Genomic DNA, 5716 nt, shown 5'->3' on the forward strand with positions numbered 1-5716 from the left:
TATATATCTATATATATCTATATATCTGCCTATCTATCTGTCTGTCTCTCCGACCCTAAACACTCAAATTCCTAAACACTCAAATTCTACCAAAGCATTCATGCAGAGGAACAAGTACAACGTTCTGGAATGGCCATTTCAGTCCCCAGACCTGAATATCATTGAAAATCTGTAGTCTGTTTTAAAGTGGGCTGTCCATGCTCGGAAACCATCAAACCTGACTGGACTGGTGATGTTTTGTAAAGAAGAATGGTCAAAAATACCTTCAACCAGAATCCAGACCAGCATTGAAAGCTATAGGAGGCGTTTGCAGGCTGTTATTTCTGTAAAAGGAGGATCTATTAAATATTGATGTAATTTTTCTGTTGTTTAAGTAATTATTGCACACTTAAATCCTATATAACTACATTTCACTTCTTGAATATCACTGTGTTTGTTTGCTATATGATATATTTAATTGAAATTGCTGTTCTGAACAACGAATGATCCATAAAGTAAAATCTTGAAAATGATCGGGGTGAACAAACTTTTTCATACCACTGTATCTATCTATCTACCTACCTAACTATCTACCTACCTATCAGTTATAAGTCATTTTGATCTAAGTGACCCAGATCTCAGTTAAATGTTAATGTTTTTATATTCTTAGCCTAATGTATTTGCGTGTAAAAACTGCCTTTTAAATTTGTCTGACTGGATGATTGGTCATGTGCTGTCTTTCAGATCCAAAATCTATATTTACACCTTATGTATCTTGAATATGAACGTGAATATGACAGTTTGGCCTGTGATTGTTTCTTGACAGCGGATGAAAAAAAAAACTTCCACTTCATGTCTGAGTTTCTCCTGATTGTATTAGTCAAATGTGCTGTGACATCACATGGATGCAATATAACTCTCCCACCACTTGTGCATTTAAGGCAGGACTAAACTTCACGAAACAACCAACAAAGAACACACTGTCATTCCAACCAGGGCTATTGACTCGGCTACTTCTTACCGGTGAGTGTTTAAAACAGACTAATTTATTACCAATGTTTTATTAGTTGTTTTTTAAAGAGCACAGAACTGCCATTTGAAAAATGTTCTACTGATCAGAGCAGAGTGAAAGAACCTTTTTCTTTAGTTCCAACTTGTTGTTAACTGTTTAGTTTTTTCAAAAGTTCTTCATTTACTGATTTGAATTCCTATAAGTGGCGATATGTTGATGTAACAGACCACATGGTCATCAAGTGATCAACCCTGGGCATTTACTGATGACAGGATAATGGACTAGTTGTTCAATGATGCCTCAAGAGATGAGATTTCCCCCAGTAACTCAAAGAATATACAAAGACTGGTCAGTGAATGCTGAGTTTAATGCACTGACAGATGCTTTAATCCGATGGCTTCATGTGATCAAAAGAAAAATTCTCCTCTACATACTGTATGTCATCAGTTGTGGAGCGTAATCTTGTTCCTGATGTCTTCTCATTGCATCTTGTTATCAACTGTTGCTAAGTTTAAACTACCCTGTTCGTATTTTCCGACTACTAGTGATACTCTGTTTGGTGTGTTGACCAGTGTGCAGCCCGATCAGTTGATAAGACAACAACAGTCATATGTTGTCACACAGACGCAGAGATGAGGCCTGGATCAGGAAACAGACTCATGGTCTGGAACATTGTTCATTGTGGCTCTCAATGCTCTGTCTGCTTACTTCTGCAGTTTGCTGCAGGCTACAAACTCATTACACTGTCAGACAATTGTAAGGACCGATAGCAGAACTGAACCCTAACCATAATACATAATCACAAGTAACAGTGAGTAATTCAGTAGTAAACAAGCTGTTACCTAGGACATGAATCACAGAAAGGGAAAGATAAACAGCTATATAATACTGGGTGGAGTTGAGCTAACAGTGCAGCTAGGAAAGAATCTTAGCTAAATAGTTAATTTAATCATAATGTTAGCTCACAGAAAATGTCAATCATGGTCATCTACTGTATAAAAGCATGTAAATATAACTGAAATATAACCTAAATATAACTAAATATAGCTTAGTCAACTAAAGAAATCTAGAGGACAGCTCAAAAATAGCTGTAAACATTCAGCTTAACCAAAATATAACAGGAGTAGTTTGCTTAAATATCTTTGAATATTTCAACGGTACCTCAGAAATATTCAAAGATACACCAGAACCCTTTACATTTAAGCCCAAGATAACAAATGTACGGCCAGAAATAAAGAAAGACTAAAAAAATACGGCAACATAGTAGATGTTCCATCTGGACCTTTGAAAGGAAAGTTGAATACAAGTTAGATAGGTATTAGCTAACAACAAGATGAGAGGTAATAGAGTTATTAAACAAATAGCATGTAAAACTCTAAATTCAAACTCTTCACTTAAGTAACAGTAATCCCAAAGGAAGCTGATAATTATTCAAGTTATCCAACAATGTACATGAAAAGCAAAGTAATCCAACAGATATAGATGTTACTGAGAAATAGTAGAGAAAGTGAGAAAGTGTAAAGTTAGCAAAACTAGCCAAAAAACCTGCTAAAAGAAGCACAACAATAGGGCTTATGCTAAATGTACCATAACTATAATTGCTTTAGCCTGCTTGAACCTTTCATTCAAACAGTAGATATACTTGTCATTATTGAGACTTAATATCCAATTCATCTCAACCATGCCAATTGCCCTGAAACACTAATGTCTGATGGTGCATATTATCAACAACAAAGCTTTGTTTCCTGTCCATTTGGATAACCAAACTCACCATAAAAACTACATCCATAAATGGACAAAATATGTATTATGATTCTTAATACAAATGATCAGTAACCCAGAGGTTCCGAATCTCTTAATATTCCAAAACAATTGATTTAAAAAAAAATTAGATTTGATCACATGATGACGTGTCACACGACTGACGTTTGTCCAAAAGTTGAACCCAACATTGCAAGTGCTTGAATAACCTGACGGAGCGAATAAAGCAGTTAAAGTAATATGATGCAGCACTTTATGGAAACAGCTTTTGTGTGACTGTGACTTGTTTGCTACGTGGTTCTCTGTCCCGGACTGTGTACAATCTTCCAGTCACTTGGCTTGATTTGCAAAATATAGTCTAGTTCTGTCATGAGGTAAAAAAAAGTTCTGAAAATGTTCTTCTTTACAGATCAGAATGGGGCAAAACCAGGACAAACTGGAAGGAGGAGAACAGGCCCAGAGTGAAGGAGCACACGAGTCCAAGCCTGACTTTCTAGGGGCAGGAAGTAATGTAAGTGATGTCATGGGGGGAGAGAGCTTCTGTTCAGAGGATGCTGTTAACACCAGGGCCAGTTTTGGAAAATCAGACACAGGGTGTTTGGCTGAGTATCCTGGCCAGGTACCAACAACACCTTTGAGTGAGAGACACATAAAAATTAAGTCTAGTCCTTTCGCTGCTCAGGAATCAAGACAGGGAGGATTGGCTGCAGGAGGAGTCGACAAAAGCAGGAACGTTCCACTGGCACCTCAGGAGAACAAGAAGAACCAAAGGAGTAGTGCAGCCCTTGAGGAGAGAGCTGCAGTGTACAAACGGTTCAATCAGCTAATGCGAGAGGAAAGGCAGCTTCATCAAGAGTTTGCAACATCCTCAAAGTTGAAGATGGAGTATCAGGGTGAAGGATGCTCCCCATATATGAATGAACAAAATGAGAGCCTTCCAGATGAAAGTCAATATTACGAGGATGCTTTTGACAATGCTGAAGAAGGTTGTGCGTGGAAGAAGATGAACAGACATGAACCTCAGGTCAGAGGTGAGTCCATTCAAAACAGACCTGCAAACCTGAAGACAGAGGAAAATAAAAGCGAAGAAACACTGATGTGTGAAATGGAGCAGGTTTTAAATGACTACTATTCAAGGAAACCCAAGGTCACCCAAACTGATAAATCATCAAGGTCTTACCAAAGAGACATGGGTGACTCGGATTCAACATCAAGTCCAGTCTCACCTACTGAACCCAGCTCTATTTTGGAAAAGCTGCTGAAGAGAAACAGAAAACCACCAACGGCACCTGTGTCTGAAGTCAAAGAGAATGTTATTGACAGGCAGGACCACATGGATCCTGATTTAAACTTTGACCAAAGCAGCGATTTATCTTCTAGTTCTCAGGTTTTAAGAAAAAAAAAGGTGAAGAACTCACTTGAGGAGAATGGCACAACTACTGTAAATACAGGTATCTCAGAGACCACAGGCCACGACAGAGATAACATGACCCCAGACCAATCTGACAATTACCCTGTCATGAGGAGATGTAACAGCAACTCTGAGAGAAATAAATCAGCAAACGCTCCTAGAGCAAGACCTGTCTCAGAACTCATTAAGATGTCAATACAACTACATGAAACACTGCAACACCATGTGCAACCAAAGATGTCTGAGGTGACTGATGACCAGAGCCAGTCAGTGAATGTGGCACAGATGAAGGCTGCCTTTGACTCACCACGAAAATCTCCAAATAAGGCCCTGGAGAGGAAGCCATCAGTAAGGAAAGGTAAGGTTATTTAGATTTTTAATTGCAATAAATCCACTATAGTATAGAGTACCGTATGGCTAGCACAACAAACACAACATTATTGTTGTCTTGCTATTGCAAAGTGTAAGCTAAAACTATATCATAAAAATTGGACCAAAGAATGAATGTATATGAAAAAAAAACAATAATTAGATAACACTTACTTAGATCAAGACTTTTTAATATGAAAAAAAACAATAATTAGAAAACACTTACTTAGATCAAGACTTTTAGTGGAGGGTTAGTTGGCCTATAGAAAATACAGGATCATAAGGATTAACACACTTAACAGTAATATATACCAACGCTGTGGTGTCAAGTTATTACTGTACGAAATGCTTGTATCGTAGGGATTTTAAACTATTATTAGAAAGGATATTATCAGTAGTTGTGGTATAATATGAGTTGGAGAAATGTTGCCATCTTGTGGCAGCATAACATACAGTAGTTATGGTACATGCATTGTGTTGCAAAAGAGTAGTCAATACGTCATATTTTATTACTTTATGTAAATTAATCATATATATATATTGATTCAGAATTGTTAGTTAGATAATTGGTCTTGCTAGTCCATTAATTTATAGTTAAATGTTGAGTGAAACAGAATTGAGGAAATATGTTTGTGCCTTCCTTAAAGAGAAACCTTGCCTTGATTTGTTCTGCTTCAAAATTGTGCATTGTTCTGCTTTCGAACAAATGCTCAAAGTTCCTCTTTTTTTTTCTGTACAATCGACGTGATATCATTACACACTTTGTATCTGCTACATTCGAGGTGTGAATAATTTACATTCAAAATTTGATCTACTTCCATATAACCCTGTGTGTGCGTGTGTCCTATATTTTGGATTATAAATTTTAAGTATTTTAAAGTAAAACTAATGTTGGGGCCGGTAGGTTTATTTATCTACTTAAAAATCATAAAAACAACCTCATTCCTTTTCTTCTTTCTTTCTCTTTTTTTGAAAGGGAATACGATCATACTTGAACATTAATTGCTTTTATAATGTAATCTGCCTTTATCCGTTTGTATTAGCCGAGTCCGATCTATTTCTTAACAAACACAGGTCAAAAAATTGATTTTGAGGCAGTAGAACCTGCCTATCTGCAATTTGTTGTAATGGCTGTCAGTCAAACCCTAATTATTCAATCATGATCCGCCAAGCCAATTGAGGGG

The sequence above is a fragment of the Cynoglossus semilaevis genome, unplaced genomic scaffold (genome assembly GCF_000523025.1).
Source record: "Cynoglossus semilaevis isolate Cse_v1.0 unplaced genomic scaffold, Cse_v1.0 scaffold342, whole genome shotgun sequence".
NCBI lineage: Eukaryota > Metazoa > Chordata > Actinopteri > Pleuronectiformes > Cynoglossidae > Cynoglossus > Cynoglossus semilaevis.